Source organism: Lissotriton vulgaris, chromosome 5 (assembly GCF_964263255.1).
Source record: "Lissotriton vulgaris chromosome 5, aLisVul1.2, whole genome shotgun sequence".
In the NCBI taxonomy this organism is placed as follows: Eukaryota; Metazoa; Chordata; class Amphibia; order Caudata; family Salamandridae; genus Lissotriton; species Lissotriton vulgaris.
In genome coordinates this window covers 1256032063-1256052791 of record NC_141693.1, presented here as the reverse complement: position 1 = coordinate 1256052791, position 20729 = coordinate 1256032063, and positions in this window count along the sequence as shown.

Here is a 20729-nt window from a genome sequence, read left to right as displayed (position 1 = left end):
ATCGCAGCCCCACAGCTTTTTTGGAGCCCCCGGTGCACCACGCATCTGTGATGCAGAGCTACACATTTGAAGCCCCCCCACATGGACAGCCTCACTTTTGATACGGTATCACCTTCAAGAGATCGGCCTAGGTGGTCCGGTGCTCAACTGGTTCGCGTCGTTCTTAGCAGACAGATCCTTTCAAGTCATCTCCTCCCCCTATGGCTCACAGAAGCACCCTGTCTGCCATGGAGTTCCCCAGGGTTCAGCGCTGAGTCCGACATTATTCAATATCTATGTCCAGCCCCTGGTAGAAGTGGCCAAAAGCAGAGGCCTTTCTATGGTTTCTTGCGCTTATAACACTCACTTGTCATCTCAATATCTAACACTTCTGATCAACATGTCACCAAGTTCCGGGATGACACAGTGGCCATTGCAGAATGGATGACTACCAATTGTTTGCAGCTTAACGCAAGTAAATCGGGGATCCTCCTGGTGGGCAAGGATACTCACCTCTGGAATGACAAATGGTGGCCCACGACCTTGGGAATCCCTCCTGCTCCCAAGGATATGGTAAAAAATCTGGATGTGTGGCTGGAAAGAACACTTACCTTTCAGGCACAGACAAAACTAGTGGTGGGCAGCTGCTTTGGCCTCTTACGCGGCCTGAGGCCGCTGCTCGGGTTTCTTGACCTCCAGACTCGCTAACTTATCATCCTGTCCACTATCCTCTCAAGACTAGATTGCTGCAACTCACAGTATCTGTGTGCCAATAAGGCAGGCATCACTGGACTACAGAGGGTTCAAAATGCTGCTGCCCATTCCATCTTTGCCCTTCCGCGGTCCTGCTCTACGGCCAAAGACATACATAAATTATATAGGCTTAAGATGGAAAAAAGAATTAAGTTCAAATCTTTGTGCATCGCTCACAGACTTTTTAATGGCCAGGCCCCTTCCATTCTAACCAATCTTCTCACACCCTATTTACCTGAACATGCTCTCTGCTCATCACACCAACTTTTAGTGTGCACCCCCATGTCGGAAGAGCCCGGGCAGGCAGTCGCTCCTTTCGGGATCTGGCTGCATCTCTTTGGAACACACTTCCGAGCACCATCAGGAACATAAAAGACTATGGGTTTTTCAGGAAGGCAGCCAAGACCTCGCTCTTTTCTTGATTTCTCTCTGTATCTTGTCTTGTCGTTCAGTCTCCATCTCTGTGGATCCAGTGCTGTGATACCCTGTCGCTGGGGCAGCCATGCGCTTTACAAATCCGATAACATAACATAATGCATCGCCGCCGCACTGCTCCTCAAAACTGCCACTGCGTAACACATCTTTCATGTGGGACATTGTAAAGCTCCACACACCAGAATTTTAGGTACATTTTTCAGCGGTCCTAACTTGACCCCTGTATCCAGCCCACGCTCCATTGTGATCGGCCTGAACTTGTGACTGTTTCCTGGTTTGGAGGGACCAGATAACAACAGTTGTGGCTTTGTGGTTCTAGGCACTGTTCTCACTTAAAATCTCAAATTGCTTATCTCCGGTTCTACTGATTGGATTTTTGTTGTTTTGATCTAAAAGAAATATTAAATATTACTTCGTTTTTCCTAAATTGGTGTGGGACTTTTCTTGTGCTATGTTTTCTCTTTATTAATGTTTGAAATGCTGCATAAATACTTTATATATTGCGTCTAAGTTAAGCATGACTGTTTTTGTGCCAAGCTGCCAGAGAGTTAAGCACAGGTAAATTTGGGGTTTGACAGAGAGTGTGTTTGCTGCTTGAGGAGGGTTTTCCAGTAACCCAAATTTCGTATAAAACATTTTTGTTGTCCACCCTTTAATTCTGTTTCTGTGACAGATTTTCATTGAAATAAAAATATCATGGTAAATTTTAACTTGCTTAGCATCTGTCAAGGTTCAAACATATCCATGACACTGTCTCAAAGCTATTAACAAATGTAAGATTTTTTGAACCCCTTTTAACTTTTGACCCCTCCAAGTGACAGCCCTGCATTAACCAAAAGAATCCTGCACTAGTTTTATCATTCTAGGAGTCTCTTAAATTTCATGCAAATTCATTGAAGTGCAACAAAGTTATTGGCACACAAAAATGTTTTGCTGCCTACTTTAGCTTAGTCCCAATTTATGGATCTGCAGGAAGTTTGACATAGCAACAGATAACTAAATATTCTAAATGATAGTCAGATATCATGAAGTTTCTACAAAGTATATCACAGCCATTGCAAAATGAACACTTTAATACTCTGCATGGATTTAAAAATATAGGGGCATATTCTCAAGAACGTGTGATAACCATTGCAAAAGTAACTCAATGCAACTTCCAACATTGCAGTCTATTGCGGGAAAATTACGCTGTGTCTTCAGATAACACGTCAAATGCCCACGTAAAAATAAATGCCACACCGCAAAAATGCTAAATGCAAAAAATCCTGCGATGAGGCCAATTGCTGTATGAAAAGCAGAGAAAACCAGTGACAGGCCTGCAAATCCCACGCGTCTGGTGGGAAAATGCACTATAAAAGCTCAAATACAACACACCAGAAACAATCCAAAGTCCGTAGCAACATGGATGCAACTTGACCAAGCGCAGAGGCCGACGCAAATCTCATAACCCCCACAGACCACCAGCAAGGAACAATGGGGTCGGGGAAGGCCAGGGAGAAGAGGGAGAGGAAGACGGGGTGCAGTCCGCAGGAAAACCAGAGCAGCATTACAGAGGTGACAGAACACTACCATCAACCATCAACCAGGCACATAATCCCTGCCAACAGGAAGGCTGCAACAGCAACAGGAGGCGGGAGGCCTGTGCCACAGGAGGAGCTGGAGGAAACGGAGGCCACAGTCATCAGTGTGGAGACCGTGCAAGGAGTCGGGAGTGTGGACACAGCTCGGGAGGACCTAACACAACATAAACAGGGTGAGTAACGACCAGGGGGAGATGGGCACAATGGCACGCATGCACAACGAGGCGCAGCACACTGCACATCTACAATGACCCAGGATCATGTCCATGTTCTCCGTAGCACACTCCAGCACTCACACATAACAAGAATAGGACACCCACATTGACGACAATGTGGTACAAGGCGCAAGCACAACTCTGTATAGCAGAGGACACAACTGGGTCCGCACACGCGCAGAAACAGGCCTACTGCATCGGACAGAGCTGGAAACTGTGAAATGGAAATGTATGCATACAACCTCACATCCGTCATGTAGTCCAAATGTACAAGGTCCCACATCCAAATCCTGCACCTCCCAGTCACAATGTCCATTGTCTGACAGTCTGCATGTAAACAATAACAATGCGCCAACATACATGTCAACACAATGTCACCATGCATCTCCCCATCACATGGCAGAGGGACACACAACACCTCCAGCAGAGCAGAGAAGACCACACATCAGTGATGGCAGAGAGGACCATCACACCTTCAACACAGACGCCCTACAATAGCCCATGGACATGCCACACAACCCACCACCAAGACCAGGGCAGCCAAGCTACACAGTGGAAAACACAGATCCTGCAACAGGCTACACAGCAGGAAGCACCTGCAAGCACTGCTGGCTCACAACACTCCACGGAGCCACACATGGCACCCTAATGCCAGGTGTCAGAATGCCAAAAGGAGGTGGCCCAACAGATGCGGGTGGGGTCGGAACCCATGGAAGGCAAAACTAGATCACAGACATGGGTGTCCATTATCCTTCAGGGACCACCTACACCCCACAGAGGAGGCCCACACTGCCATTAACACATGCATATGCACATACCCAGTACAGAACCACGCCCAGGGGCACGCAAACATCAGTCACACACCCACATTGGCTCTGCGTATGACAGCACAGTCCACTACCCTTACGAATTGAGTGGTTATCGACAAAGCTACTTCTTCAAGCTCCAACCTGCTGCCTGCGGTGACATGATTGCATCTGCTGTACACAGCACATAGTAATGTGGTTGGGCCCGGGGCCCTTATGCATACAACAAGACCACAGGGACACAAGCAGACATCATGTCGAACTGGCTACGGGCACGTGCGCCCGGCCCTTCATTGGCAGGGCCACATAATAGTGACGCCTGTGCTGGATGTGTGTGGGGTGAGTGTAAGCCAGCCCGCACAGAGTGTTTGGTGCTGTAAACAACCTGAACAGTGGACACCAGTACAATGGAAACATAGAAACCAGCATAACAGAGTCAACTGCTGAGCAACATGGAGGGAGCCGGAGCAAGTACAGAGGTCACTGAACATACAAACAGAAGTGTCCGTGAGGTGCAGTGCACTGAGGTAGGGGCACTAGAGCTGAGCACCCTCATGTGAAGAAAATGTCTTGTATTGTGTCCCTTCGGGATATTCCTTATGCAGATGCAGTGGGGTGTGTTAGACCTGCATCATCTTCCACATACACGTCCTAGGTCTCCCACATTGCTGCGCAACCTCTCCACCGCACAAACCTCAATCAGTGACGATCCATGGATTGCGGTGCACTGAGTTAGTGGCACCTGGAGTGCTGAGCAGGGTAACAGGCAGATGATGGCATCCACAATATGTGCGAGCAACTCCGTTAGTCTGTCAGTACCACAATTTTGACTGTGGCAGATGACGGTTGTCCTGGCGAAGGTGGCGTGTGCCTCCTGCGGTGATGCCATGTCCGGGCCAGTCAGGACTCAATTGGCTGTGTGAGCCCAGGTGGACTGCAGTTGAGTCTGGAGGCAGCGGACAGCGCAGGGCCACAGACACATGGCCTTGATGACTCCAAGGCCATTGTCTCAGAGGCCATTAAATATTGAATCAAACAGGGTCCCTGACTTGAGCTGCACAGAGTTAGTGGCCCCGGATACACAGCGGCCGGAACAGGCACCACGCCACGGGACGGTGACTTGCTGTCCACTGAGGTAGAGCCATGCAGACTGAGTGGGCCCTCGTTGATGTTGAAGGTGAATGTGGCGGAGGGTTGTGGGGGACAGTGGAAGGTGTCCTCCAGGGTATGATGCAGAGGTCTGATGTTTTCTGGAAGCAGCAAATTGAGGAGTGGAAAGCGACAGCCTCGTTGCCAAGACCAATTCGGTATCAGCTACATGAGGATGAAAACTACCCCCTAGTTCATAGACTCAGACTCCACCAATGTACGATCAGAGAGTGTCCATAAATGTCGGGGAACAGACTTAGTGGCACCCGGGCTTAGAGGGGATGCAGTCTGCGATGATGCCGGTACACTGGTATGAACTCTGCCATTGCGAAATCAAGACTCTGTGACCTACTGAGCCACAGTGTAGGCTGGAGGCAGCGATCAGCAGTGTCCCACAGCCACGTGTCGTAGGCTCACGATGCACAGAGTTAGTGACACCAGGGCAGTCGCCGGTAGTGTTCAATCACCTCCGCAACAATGATCCTTTTTTCCTCCCAAATGCAATGGGTCAGCCTCTTCCACCTCTCCTTGCATGCAATGATATGTACTCTGCCTTTGAATAATCAATGTCCAGTTCAAATTCTGTGACCTTCGAGGGCAGCTTAGGCCAAGAGCAGTAGTTCACAAGGGCCCACAGAATCTTGTGGTTGTGATGTACGGCTAAGACCTGGTGGCACCACGTCGAAGGGTGTATAGTGACATACACCCAGCCATAATGAATGTGCTCTGCCATGGTGTAATCAAGTCTCAGTTCCAAATGTGTGACCTACTCGAGGGCAGCGTAGGCCACGGGCAGTAGTCCGCGTGAGCCCACATGCACGTGTGGTTGTGATGCTAAGCGCAGACTTGGTGGCACCACATCGAAGGGAGTATAGTGATTTCAAGTCAGCCATAAACATCGTCCTCTGCCATAGTGTAATGTAGACTCAGTTCCAAATCTGTGACCCACTAGTCCGCTGTGGCAGCCCATAGAGTACGTAAACAAGAAAGGAGTCCTGCATGCCTGGCTCGCGGACGCTGTGACGATCGTAACAGGTTGCCAGGGTTGCAGGTATCGGGCTTGGAGCATGCACCGTCACATGGTGGGCCCTCTCCGACACACGCCAGTGTTGGCAGGTGGGCATTGAGGCCTAGGTGTGCGGGGGGGCTCAGACAGGTTCGGGGACCAGTGGCCCGGGTGCAACAGATGCACAGGATCGCAGGCAACACTGCTCACGGCGATGGCATCGGCCTCGTGGTGGGGTGAGAGGCGCCGCCCTGGCAGAGACGTTGGGCATTCCGGAAGAGCACCACACCCACAGTTACGTGCCTTTTATTCACACCCCTACGGTGGCCTGGCGTGCGCCGGGCCAGCCCACTGCTCACGCTTACAGGGGGGAACGTAACAAGCTACATTTCTGCAATCTACCCCACTGGCTGGGGTGATATGGTTGTGTCCACTCTCCACTGCACTCCAAACACCAGCGGTGTGTGTCAACATGGATATGTGTGTGTGGTCGTCATACCGTAGTCTGGCCATCACATCCATGCCACACTTGGCATTGTGTACATTCTCATTCATCGGTCACTTGCCTCCTTCGCACATGCCTGGTCCTCACCTATTCTGACATTCTGCTGTTGTATGGTTGAGGTGCCATGCCGTTGATGGCTAACGTACATGGTTGGGCCACATTCCCACAGTGAGTTGAGCTGTTGTGTATGGTGGGTGTGCATGTTGTATGTGAGATTGTGACGTGCGCATTTCCGGTGTGGTGAGTTGCATGATTGTGGAGTTGAGGTGTGTTGTGTGTGCATTTGGTATTGGCCAACGAGCAGTGCATTTCCGTAGGTGCCATCCAGGTAGCGCAGGTTGATGATGGACTATGGGAGGTGTATGAATCATGCACACTGCCTGAGTGGTTGACTGCGACATTGGCAGAGATTCCTCGGTGGTCCACTAATGCCTGCACATTGGTAGGATACATGTGCTTTTGGTTGCGCTTATTGTGTGCAGTGTTGCCAGGGGGCACAAGTGGGACATTTGTGGAGTCAATTGCCCCATGACATGTGCGGGTATCTAGCTGTGGCGTAGATGCCTTGCTTGGTCTCCGGCTGTTCCTGCGCAGTGTGTGGGAAGTATAGATAGTGGGGTACCAAGCTGATGATGTCATCCACGACCGTTGTGAGGGACTTGGATTGGCTTGGCTGTGTGACTCGGCCGACTCGGGCAGTTGTTGGTTGGTGGGTACCAGAGGCCATCAGGTGCATCACAGCCAGCATCTTTGTCTGAGGTGGGATGTTGGTTGTCCGCTGTGTTGGTACTGTCAGCTGGTGACCAATGGTGGTCAGGATACGGAGGTGGTTTGTCCCTTTGAGTCTGTAGGGGGCAATAACATTCTCTGTGAGGTTGGCACATTTTCTGGGGTGGCTGTCTTTGTCTGCGCTGCCTCAGTGTTGGTCCGGGGGGGCGGTAGGTGTCCGAGGGGGGTGTCTTGGGGGTGGTGGTGGTGGTGGGTGTTGTGGCCCTCTTGGGTGTCCGTCCCGCATGTTCAGTGGCTCCATGGCATCTGTTGTTCTTCAGGTGTGGCTTTGGGCTGGGCTCCCTTTTGTGGTGCAGGCTGTGGTCCGACTTTGCACCAGGTCAGAGCAGGTGTTAGTTTCCTGCTGCTAACACGCCTTATCGCATGTTCCGTGGTCTTTTCGCTGATCAGGCTGCTCGTTGAGAATGTTACGGAGTGGTGTTGTTGCAGCTTTTGGCACAGGAACGCCTACTCTGCATCTCATTACCAATAGTTGCCGGGGTCGTCTGTGGCAATGTTTTTTGCGGCTGCTATCGCAGGTAAACTGAAGCTATGGGCTGTTAGCACCAGCTTGTGAATGGGGTGATAACTTTATCGCGACTTTGGCTGCGATTAAATGCTGTTAATTCGCCGAGAGCTCCTTGAGAATATGCCCCATAAAGTATAAGCTAAATATGCTAAGCATTTGACACATTTTGTGCATATTCGTCAAATGGCGCTAAAGTTAGAAGCATATAGATACGCTTTTCCAACATGCAAAATATGTCTACATTTAAATCAATGCTTTTAAAAAAATGCTAGTATCTCAAAACTATGGAACAGATATGTACCACTGAGTAAAGTTGTACTTCCGTGATAAAATTTGGTGTAATTCTTTTGAGTGTGGCAGGACACTTCAAGTGATACTAGTGCATGTTGCATGCAAGACAGGTCTGATTGCATGTAAACATTACAGAATTTAATACTAGAGAATGTGCATAAAAAGCACTGAGCCTAGCTGAGACTAACTTTCAAAATAAAAATGATATACTGATCTGTACTTGATCTCCATGTTTTCAGTTTAGAATCTCGTTCTCACATTGTTCAAAACAGGATAGAGAAGAAAAATGTTCCACTTCTCCAGTGCATGCATTGAACTCGTGGCTGGAAGGGAAGGTGGCCTTGCAGAACTCTCTTTTGGTAGGAAGAAAAAAAAACAGCATTAGCTTACTTCTATTTGATTCACCGGAGGGGTATTGTTTGTACATTTTTGTAGCCAAGCACAAAAACCCTCACCTCGGTCCATAAGACAGCAATATTGCTGAAGGTGTTCAAGGTACTTGTGCAGGGATAGGGTTAGACACATGAACCGGTTGCTGTGAGGAGGTACAAAAGGTTTTATTTCTGTCTGCTGACCAGATGTCAGCATAAGCTACACAGGGATGCTATACATGGCTTGGCATAATTTAGGTCTGGCAAACTTAGACAGCCAAGTTGACTGACACTGTAAGGGCATTTAGAGTAGGGAATAATTAACAGATGAGGGATGTGTGATGAAACATGGCTGGACCCGTTTTACATTTGCTATGATCTACATATTTTCTTTTGAATTGTTTGCAGTAACTATGATCAATTATGATACTTCTGATAAACAATATTTTTGTAAATTAGGCAGTCAGAACACGGAAGTCACTTTAGCTTAGGGTTTATTATTAGAGTTTGTAGAGTGGAGAAAAACCCGACCAGCAAGATCACTTTCCAAATCGTCTAAGTATGCAACAACATTTTCAGTCACTAATTCTTTTGGCTCTGCCTTTCTGTCTGGCAACCTTGATAAACAATCAGCAACGTTATTGCACCATCCTGGTACATACTCCACATTGCACGTGAACTCTTGAACACTAACTGCAAGTCTTGCTAGCCTTCCTGAGCAATTTTTAATACCTCCAGGAGCCAAAACTTTTAGTAACGGTTTGTGGTCAGTCCTAAGTGTGAATGAAATTACCCACAAGTACACCCTGAAATAACGTGTTGCCCATGCAGCTGCCAACGCCTCTCCCTCGATGACCGAGTAATTTCTCTCAGTCTCGGTCAAAGAACGAGACACAAATGCGACCGTGTTTTGTTTTCCTGAACCTTTTTGTGTCAAAACTGCCCCAACTCCAACTAAACTTGCATCCACAGTGAGAATAGTAGGCAAAGACTACACAAAACTAGAGAGTACATTTGCATCTAAAATATTTTGCTTGATTAAGTTAAATGCATTCCTCTGTTCTGCTCCCCAAACAAAACCTTTTCCCTTTCTCAAGATGTTCCTTAAAGGCTCCACTTTCTCTGCAAAATTTCTCACGAATTTTGCATAGTATTCTACCATGCCCATAAATGACCGCAATTTGTCTTTGTCATCAGGCTCAGACACATTACATATTGCGCTAACTAGATCTTGCTTTGGTTGGATTCCACTCCCACATAATTTAATTTAATTTAATTTGCGGGTTTCTAACGTGCTAGAATCGACTCCCGAAGGAGTATCTCTGCGCAATAGACCGCTGGGGAACCTGTCCTGGCTTTCCCTGTGAGATGGTCCCTACTGGTTATCTCCAAGGTGAAACCAGGCATCCCTGCGTATGTGGGGGGCCGTTGTGGAGATGAGGCAAGCTAATGCCCAGAGTTGCCGAGTGTGATCTCTGCATAGAGTAGGCACCGAGGTGAGAATTATCGAGTCCGCTGACCCTGGTCCACGACCCTGCCTCGTCGGGAATTGAACCCTGGTCCCGGGCCGTCCTCTGCTCCCAGGTCTGCTGCCTTTAACCAGTGAGCCACACCACTCCACATGGTACCCCAAATAATCCACTTCTTCTACTGCAAATACACATTTTACTTTTCGCAGTGTTAATCCTGCATTGGAGAGACAAGTTAAAACTTTACATAAAATTGCATTATGATCACTAGAGTCTAATCCATAAATTAAAAGGTAATCTTGAAAGAAGACAACTCTTTCAATGTTCTTTAGTACATCAGTGATAATTCTCTGAAAGGCACTTGCTGCCGAACATAGTCCAAAAGGAAGTCTCTTGAACCGATACGTGTCTTTCGGGGGGGATGAATGATGTGTACTCCTTAGAGTTTGGGTGAAGCTTAATCTTATGATAGGCACTTCGAAGGTCCAACTTTGAAAAAACTTTCACCCCACCCAAACCCAAGACAATTTCATTTATATTAGGAAGCGGAAAGTTATCCATTACTGCCGCTTTATTCAAACTCCTCATGTCCACACAGAAGCGCAAGGATTTATCTGGTTTCTGATTGATCACAACTGAACTCAACCATTGTGTGGCTTCTACAGGTTCAATAATATCATCATCTAATAACTGTTTAATGATTTTCTTGACCTCATCTCTAGAAGATAAGGGAAACTAACGGTTGCTAACTCGAACGCTCAGCCCATGACACAACACAGAGGTCACAAGCCCAGCGCGAGTCACAGGCTTAAAGAAATGAAAGGTACAAGATAAACATAACAAATATATGTAGGCAAATAATGCAAGGTAAACATTTGTATGATAGCAAAAATACTGTACACTGTGTGCAAAAAGAGTTGTGGGTATATGAGAAAGTGAATTATTTGTTGCAGTGGATGATAGTCCTCTACAAGCAATAATAACACTATTCAGGGTTAGGTCCAGTTAGGTCTTGATAATTTAAACCTAAACTCATCCCTTGGTAGTTGTAGCACAGAGCAGGCAAGCCTAAATTAGGAGAAAGGTGTAACGCATTTCATAGCACCAAAACAGGTACAGAGTAGACAACACAACACAATAGCATTGCCACTCCAATTTATAACAATAGAGAACATGTTAATAAGCAAATAGAGGCCAAGATTACAAAAAACAGATGTGGGGAACTGTAGATGTAATTTTTCTAATTTTAGATGTTTCTAGGGCCAAGAGGTGCTAAGTGCCAGACAGATGTATCTGGTCACTGGTCACACTAGACCGGGTCAAAGTCAAAAGAACAGGCCGACTGCCTAATCAGACCAGGTTTTGCAGAGGGACCAGGTTTATCCCATTGCAAAGTTTACCCTCTGACTTTGCTTATTTTTTCTGGAGATAAATCTTGTTGTGAAGGTCATCTGTGGGTCGGGCTGCAAGCTGGATTCAAAGCAAGGCTTTGGTGGGAGCCTGAATTTTGACAAGGTGTTCAAGGCTTACGGCGTCAACAGCAGGAAAGTCCCGAACAGGTGGAGTCCAAAGTCCATGATAAGGACGGTCTTGATTGGAAATTGACTGCTCCTCAAACTTGCCCTCGGTGAAATGCCTCTATATTAAGACTTAGAAATTTTTCTGAAAGTCAAACTTATTTCACTTGGGAAAACCAGCAAGTTGAATCCGCCTGGCAATGCAACCTCGATGGCTGCAGCTCAGAGTCAGTCCGGTGGTAGCCTCTGGTTCTTTTTGTAGAAAGTGTCTAAGTGTCCGGTTTTGCAGTTCTTGTTGGAAAAGAGTACTCTCTAAACCAGTCAAGGGTCTAGGATCTTTTGGGCACCTCTTGGGGGATAGGACTCTATCTCCCAGAAATAAACCATCAAATTCCCTGTAGCCTTACGGCTAGAGCAGCTAACCTTAAAGCTGGGGAACAGGGTTCGAGTCTCGGCAATGACGCTCAACATCTGTGTTACTGGTCAAATCACTTAGTCTCCCCGTGCCGAACTAAAATGAATGTGTACTTCTGTAATGAAACTGGTGCTCATGTAAAGTGCTCTTATTCCCAATGTCTTGGGTCTAGTTCGCGCTATATATAAAACTCTTTAAAAAAATCCATGGAGAACAACACCCCTATCAAGGGACACATGAACTTCAAACTGTAAATCAACAACAGCTTCAAACTAAAAGGAACCATTGCCTACCGACCACCAGGACAGAGGTCCAACTTCTGCAGTCTCCTCAGAGACTTCAACACCCCCTTCACCATCAACTCCAGGTACTTCCTACTACTCAATGATCTCAATTTCCACATAGAAGACTGAAAAGACCCATTTTCCAGGGACCTCTTCGAAAGCCTGGACAACATCTGACTCACCCAGCACGTCACAGACTCAATTCACTTTGCAGGGCACAAACTGGACTCAATCTTTGCCACCAGCGACAGGATCATATACAACTTCACTTCATCACTCACATGGACAGACCACTCCATCACCCACTTCCAAATCACCATACCACAAGTCAATGCACCCACAAGCATCAGCCTCCAAGCAGAAACTTGGGAAAAATCTCAGAAGCAGACTGGCTCAATGCACTCAACATGGACCAACCCAACATCACCAACAACCTAAATGAGGACATCACCAATTTTAATGAGTGGATCAAAAACTGTGCAGACTCCTTGCACCAATCAAAACTAACAGACAAAAAAAGAGCCAACAGACAGGCCAGCAGGTACACTCTGAGAATCAAAACCTCACTGCTAATAGTTAAAAAAGGAAAAGGCAAACCAACTACAAGACCACCTTCAGGCCCACATAGAAGACAGCACTCAGACGTTACCAACCGCATGAATGAAACACGTAAAAGTGCACTAGTGGAACTCATCAAAGCAAGCACTAACAGCTGCAAGGAAATCTTCTTCATTGTCAAAGAATTCATGAAATTGCTATGAAGGAAAACTATTTTCGCTTTGAGGATACCTTTTACCTGCAAACATCTGGGACCAGTATGGGCAGTGTTTTCGCGCCGAGCCTGGCGAACCTGTACGTTCACAACTTTGAGCAACAAGACGTCCTAGTAACCACTAATCCATACTTACCATCGATACATGTATGGAAACGTTACATCGACGACATCCTGGTGGTGTGGCGTGGCACGGAAGAAGACCTAGTGTCATTCCACAGATGGTTGAACAGTAAGAACACCTATCTCAAGTTCACCATCGAGTACAGTAGAACATCTCTGGCCTTTCTGGACCTAAGGTTACATGCCACTTCGACTGGTATTGAATCCGAGCTATATCGCAAACCAATGGCCAAGAATGCACTATTGCGATATGATAGTTGCCATCCGCGAGCCCTGAGAGACAACTTACCTTTTGGCCAGTTTCTCAGGGTCCAGAGAAACTGCTCCAACAAGGAATCTTTTGAGACACATTCGAGAAATCTGGAGGCTCAACTGAAGGAGAAACACTATCCTAAAAAAATCATCCGCCAGTCCAAAAAGAGGGCCTCTAATAACAACAGGGAGGCCCTACTGGAAATCCTCCCTCCCAAAGAGAAGACAGATCGCATTGCTTTCGTCAACACCTTTAACAGTCGATCAAACCAGTTGCAAAAAATCATAAGAAAACACTGGTCTATTCTTAAAACTGGAGGTGACGACATCGCCCAGCCTATGTTTGCCTACAAAAGAGGACCCAATTTAAAAGATCAACTAGTCCACACACGCCCACGTAACAAGGAGGTGAGGCAAGTGGGTACCTTATGGGACCTACCTCCTGTGGTTGGACACCATCCGTGTGGGACTTGCACCGTCTGTCCCCAGACCAACAAGTCTACTGAGATTGACATAGGCACCAACCGCCCATGGATACAAAGCAAGTTTACGAACTGCAACAGCAGTAATCTTATTTACTTGATTAAATGTCCATGTCAATTACAGTACGTCGGCATGACGACCAGAAAGATACGGACACGCATTCAAGAACATAAAAGTACAGTGCGCTGTCGGAAACAAGCCACCCGCCTCACAGCACATTTTTTGGAGAAGGGTCATGGTCCTGAGGATTTTTACTGGACAGTCCTTGAACAACCGCACATCCCTGACTCATGTGCGGATGTTAGCCGTTTCTTGTTTAAAATCGAACAAAAATGGGTGTATCGCCTCAACAGCGACAAGGAGGGCCTCAATGAGCCAATACCCTGGATGTCCCTCTAATTGTCGCCCTGTATAGTGTCATCCCACACCTACCCTACGGAGTAAGGTTTCCAACTGCCACACACTCCTGTCTCTACATGTTGGACATCCTATCCGATATTGCCCAACATTGTTGCCCCGTAGAGTGTCATTTCAAAACCTTACGGAGTGGGTTGACCTGCTGCCACACACACCTGGTAGACACCAATGTTCAACAACACACGTGGGACTTATTCTGTCACACTCTGTTTATCCCACTTAGTGTACCACCTTGAGTGAAGTATCTGAACATATATCTGAGCCTCGTTTCACTGACTATCTGGTACTAAACGTGCAGCGAACTACATTTCCCAGAATCCCTGACACCATGTGACCACCTCTTGTCACGTGACGTTCAGGGAGCTTTTCACAATCTTACAAAACATCACCGCGATCCGCGGTCGGTGCCCCCCCAAGCAGTACTGAAGACTGCCCGGAGACACCGACGGAAAGGTGAGTGTGCTTTGGCTGTGCGCACTTCTCAACGCGCATTGACTATTTTATTAACGCGCACACGGAGAAGCTATCGCTTTTAACGGCTACTCCGCTTTAGAGACTAAAGGCTTTGCGCTCATCGCGCTAATCACGAGGCATCTCTTAAGGTGTTGGTACCCTCTCGTATTGCTAACCTTCACACGGAGCATTCTCCGCTTCTAAAGAGCTCTCCGTGATCTCAATACTTTATACATTGTGATGCCCTGAGAAGCTAACTACCGTTCTTAATCACTTGCTGGCATCTGAGAAGAGTCGCTGCCACGAGCATATATTCGTAGTATTTCTCCATTGGCGAACTCGTCTCTATGCTAAGCCACGCATTTCTCTCGCTTGTACATGTACATTATCCTTTGTACAATGTGAGATACTTGGTAATCGTCCTCTCTGATTTTGATAGATCAAGACGGGCAGCCTTGGAGTCTGTCACCACTTGATATATAAGAGGTTTAGACCACCTCTTGTCTCCAAGTAAACTCTATTTTATTTTATTTTATTTCTCTTTCACATTATGAAACCGCTCTATAAATATAAATACTTTATGATTATCTCCAGAGCGGTGCTCCTTTTACCTGCGCTGCAGCCAGGTGGGGTGAAGCCTCTCAACCAACATATATGGGTGAGTGTATACTTGAGACTACGTCCTAGTACGAGTGAACATATTGTATTTTCAATATGATTATAAACAGAAACAATGTGAATAACATTTGGTGTCCATTTGTTTCCTTGTTTGTCTGTCTGTTTGTTTTACATGTCGGATCCCTTACCACTATGCACTAACAGTATACGGTTGAGTACGCCTGGATTTCCAGGTGATATTTTTTCATTATTTATCTAATTTTTATTAACAAAGCAGTAGTGTAATTCCAAGGTCCTGAAGAATGCATTAGAAACTCTTTTCTTGTGAATGCAGAAACATGTCGACCACTAAAAAGTGCGGTTATTATTTAAAACCTGCACCCACACCTGCCTTTTAATCTTAGGGATTGGGGGATATCAATAAAATTCTTTTTCCACCCAATTCACCTAATTTTATCATTACCCCTCACCTCTCACTCTAATCACCATACACTGCTTTTTTCATTAGCCACTAATATACCTTTCTGTTCTGCCCTCACATCACATTTCGGTCACGACAACAACTTTCTGGCCGTTATGTCTCCTGGGTAAGGAGAACCCAAATGATGACAACACGGGCGGTACAGTGTGGCTTCTGATGGGAACAATATTTTTCTCCACATACTCTTGAGCCCTGACTTGGCCATTTATTAACTACTATTTCTCACTGATACTGTTTTGCATGTTTTTGGTATAGTGGCCCTTCTTGCTTAACTTACTGACTCGTTCTCAGACCCCCAGATATTATTTGTTGTTGTATAAAGAATTCATGACACCTAAGCTGCAGTCAACAGCATCACCCCGCACAGGAACTCTGCAACAACTTATCAAACTTCTTCTGCAGCAAAGTGGAAAACATCTAAAATAACTTTAACAGCAGGCCCCCAGAGACCTCATCTCTGACCTGCCCATAAAAACCAACATGGGCACTTGACCCAATGGAAAACACTTACCAGAGAAGACACAGCAGTGATCATGCAGACGGTCCACTGTGAGCCCCCCCATAGATCCTTTCACCCGCCCCATCTGCAACATGGGAGTCTCTCTGATCAGCAATTTCCTCAACCACATCATCAACACCTCCATCAGATCCCCCACCTTTCCAGAAGACTGGTAACATGCGGTAGTCAAGGCCTTCTAAAAAATCATAGGCTGATCAAAACGAGCTGAGCAACTTCGTCCCATATCACTATCCCTGGGCCCACCTCTGGATCAGGGGGCTACTCACTGCGGTCACCTGCCTGCATGACGAGCGGGACACCTGGAGGTTACACCGAGTCCTAATTGAGGTGAGATCTCCCCCGGTGCCCGGGGGGGAGGGGCGCGCTATAACTGTACTTTCGCTGTTGTCTGGGCGATTTTGGTCAGTTGCGCTGATGCTGCCAGTTGGTTGTGAGTAGTGCTTCATTGTGAGGCCGTTTTTCGTCTCCTCAACGATCTCCACGTGGATGGTGCCTGACCCTAATATGGTGGTGAAACGAGGACTATTCAAAGCATCTCATCCTCTCTTAGGGTGCTGCGCGAGGGGACCTGGGCATGCTGGTCGATCGTTTCTGTACCTTAGCCCACTGATTGGGAGATGCCTATCATTGTGGGGCCGCTTTTATCTCCAAGACGTTCTTTATTTTGCAAATGGCTCTAATTGTCTCTGCCCCTGGGTTTTCGACCGGATCTTAAGATGCCCGCCCTAACACTTCCATTCTGGGCCATAGAGATTCATGGGGACTGACTGTATCCGAACTTGCAATGACTCGTACCCCCTGCCTGAGTACTAGATGGCCGACTCCGTGAGACCCTCTGCGATGCTCTTTTCTCCCCTGGTCTTTAATCATTGATCACCGACGGGACCACAACCAGCCTTCACCCGTCCCTGTCCCCGCCCTCCCACCAGGACCTTTACCCTGCTAACTTCCCTAGACATCTGAGACCTAGCTATTTTTTTCTGATTCCCGGTGGAGCTACCTCGAGAGCTAAAGGGGAGATGGACTTTGGACTCCCTCTTTGACCATCACTACCCAGCGGAACTTTGGGCAAACTCTCCCGCGTATCTCCTGACCTTATCTCCCCCCTCTCCCTTCCACCACCCTTCACCCCTCTCTGCTCTAACTCTTTCCAGCTTCTGACCTTTACCCTCACCTGCCCTTGCCCTTTGTCCTCACCCTGTTTTTCTGTGAACTTCTTCCCTCACCACTTGAGACCGAACTATTTTATTTGATGCACGATGGAGCAACCTGGTTTAGCTAAAGGGGAGACGGGCCGTGGATTCTCTCCTTGGACGTCGCCTACCCAGTCGGTCTTTAGGCAGACTTCTTTTCGTCTCTCCTGTTAACTCTTCCCTAATCCTCTCTTTCTCACCTCCCCTTCGCCCCACCACTACTTTTCTCTCTCCTTTCTCTCCTCTCTTAATGTATTGCTTATTTTTAGACCTAATGTGTAATTGTTGATCTTTTTCTGCTACATTGTTGAACCTTATGTAAAACGCTCCGATACCTTCGGGTCTAGCCAACGCTATATAAAACTCTTTAAATAAAATAAATTAAATAAAACTACTCCTCTACCCAGCCAAGGTGATGGAGAAAGTCATCAACAAAAAACTCACCAGCCACCTTGAAATACATCACCTTCTGGACCACTCGCAATTGGGGTTTCGGAGTTAACCATAGCACTGAAACCAAGCTTCTCACAGCCACAGATGACATGTGAACTACACTGGACTAGGGATAGACCACAGCCCTCATACTGGTCAACTTCTCCGCAGCCTTCCAGACTTATCCTCAACCTCCCTCGTAGCTCCCACATCTCATAACACCTCGACTTGATAAGCTCCTTCCTCACAGGAAGAACACAGAGTGCTCTATGGAAATAAGTACTTGCCCTTCAACTCTATCTGGTAGCCGTCAGAGGTAGGACGCACACCAAAACGCACTGACCATGCCAGAAACCTGGGAAGATAAACTCGAAATGACAAACGCAGGTAAATGCAGTTAGCTTCTCCGGTGTCCACATTGTACACGTGCTACGCAAGAGCCCCAAAACACCAATTGTACCATCACACAAGCAACTTTGCAAGCAGGCTCAACTACGGCAACGCATCCTATGCTGGGATATCCAAACAGTTCCTACACAGACTCCAGACCATCCAGAAAGCCGGAGCAAGACTTATCCTCAACTTCCCTCATAGCTCCTACATCTCATAACACCTCAACTGGATAGGATCCTTCCTCACAGGAAGAACACAGAGTGTTAGACTGCCATCCAACACATCGGAATCAAAGAACATGTTCTGTGAGGTCCCTTGGGGCTGAACCTTCAGTCCTACCCTGTTCAACAGCTACATCACACAGCTCACTAACATCATCAGGTCCCAAGGCATAACCATACTATCCTACCTCGACCATAACCCACTCATTCTATGTCTGACCATCAAGACAACCACCACCAGAACCAACTGCATGATTATGGTAGCATAATGGATGAGAACCAACTGCCTGAAGCTCAACTCTGAAAATACAGAATTCCTGCTCTTTGAAAATAAGAACGTTCCCTTGAACTCTATCTGGCAGCCTTCAGAGGTAGGACGCACACCAAAACCCACTGACCATGCCAGAAACCTGTGAATATTAAACCCAACATGACAAATGCAAGTAAAGGTAGTTAGCTCCTCCTGTGTCCACATCCTACACATGCTACGCAAGAGCCCCAAAACACCAGCCGTACCGTCACACAAGCAAACTTCGCAAGCAGGCTCAACTACGGCAACACACTATGCTGGGATCTCCAAATAATTCCTACACAGACTCCAGACCATCCAGAATGCCAGAGCAAGACATATCCTCAACCTCCCTTGTAGCTCCCATATCTCATAACACCTCAACTGGATAGACTCCTTTCTCACAGGAAGAACACAGATTGTCATACTACCATCCTACACATCGGAATCAAAGAACCTGATCTGTGGCGTCTCTTGGCGCTGATCCTTCAGTCCTACCCTGTTCAACATCTACATCACACAGCTCACTAACATCATCAGGTCCCAAGGCATAACCATACTATACTGCGCCCACCACAACCAACTCATTTTATGTCTTACTGACAAGACAACCACCACCAGAACCAACTGCATGATTAAGGTAGCATAATGGATGAGAACCAACTGCCTGAAGCTCAATTCTGAAAATACAGAAATCTTGCTCTACGGAAATAAGAACTTGCCCTTGAACTCTACCTGGCAGCCGTCAGAGGTAGGACGCACACCAAAACCCACTGACCATGCCAGAAACCTGGGATGATAAACTCAACATGACAAACACAGGTAAATGCAGTTAGCTCCTCCTGCGTCCACATCCTACGCATGCTACGCAAGTGCCCCAAAGCAGTCGTACCATCACACAAGCACTCTTTGCAAGCAGGCTCAACTACGGCAATACACTCCACGCTGGGATCTCCAAACAGTTCCTACACAGACTCCAGACTATCCATAATGCTGGAGCAAGACTTATCCTCAACTTCCCTCGTAGCTCCCACATCTCATCACACCTCAGATAGAGGGCAGGGTGGAGGTGTGCAGGCAACAAGGCAAAAGCGCACAAAGCCATTCACAAACAAGTGCAGGTACAGACTGCAGTTATCAACTCTCAAAGCGCCAGGCCGCCCGGCTGCCTAGGTTGTACCAACTGAGGTTAATCTGGTCGGACTGTAATTGGGAGTTCAGGCTGTCAGGGACCACTCACTCACTTATAGTCTGTACAGTCCAAAGTCCAAGTAGAAAGACCTATTTCTGCCTAATTCTGCCAAACAGGGTTGCTGTGCCCATCACCCTGCTGCCCATCACTCCTAAGCAATAGAGGGGCAAGGCAACGGAGAGGATGCAATGCAGCACCTCTCTTCAATCTCTCCACTCTCTTATCCTTGCATCTTTGGCACTGGAACCCCCTCTTGACCCATGCTCCTCCTGCTCACTTGCTGCAGCTTCCTTGCTTCTATCACTTCCATCACCTTGTTCTTTTAATAGCTCCTGAATGTTCACAACCCAAAATAATTAACTCTGGAGAGATGTTAACCGGAATCTTGAGCACCTGATTAATGAAAACCTCAATATCCTTAAGAAAAACACTCAGATTGGGGCATGAATAAAACATATGAATTGCATCAGCTGCATGAAATTTACACCTAGAACAGGAATCAGCCTTGCCAAACCCCCCGCCCCCCCCCCCCCCCCCCCATCTAGCGATCTTCGCCGGGGTGTGATATAAATTGAACATAGTCATATAGCTTTGCGTGCCCAGGGTACCCGAAACTAAAACATAAATGGCTAGTTCAAGCAGCTGTTTCAAGTCCAGTGTTGGAATACCATATTTCGCCGTCCATTTAACGGGAAACACCAATTACATCGAGGTCAACACATCGCGGTGCCATCGCACCGCGACTTTTACATCGCAGGATCGTTTGCATCGCATGTATTCACTTCGGATGCGACCACGGCGCAATGCCATTAACATCG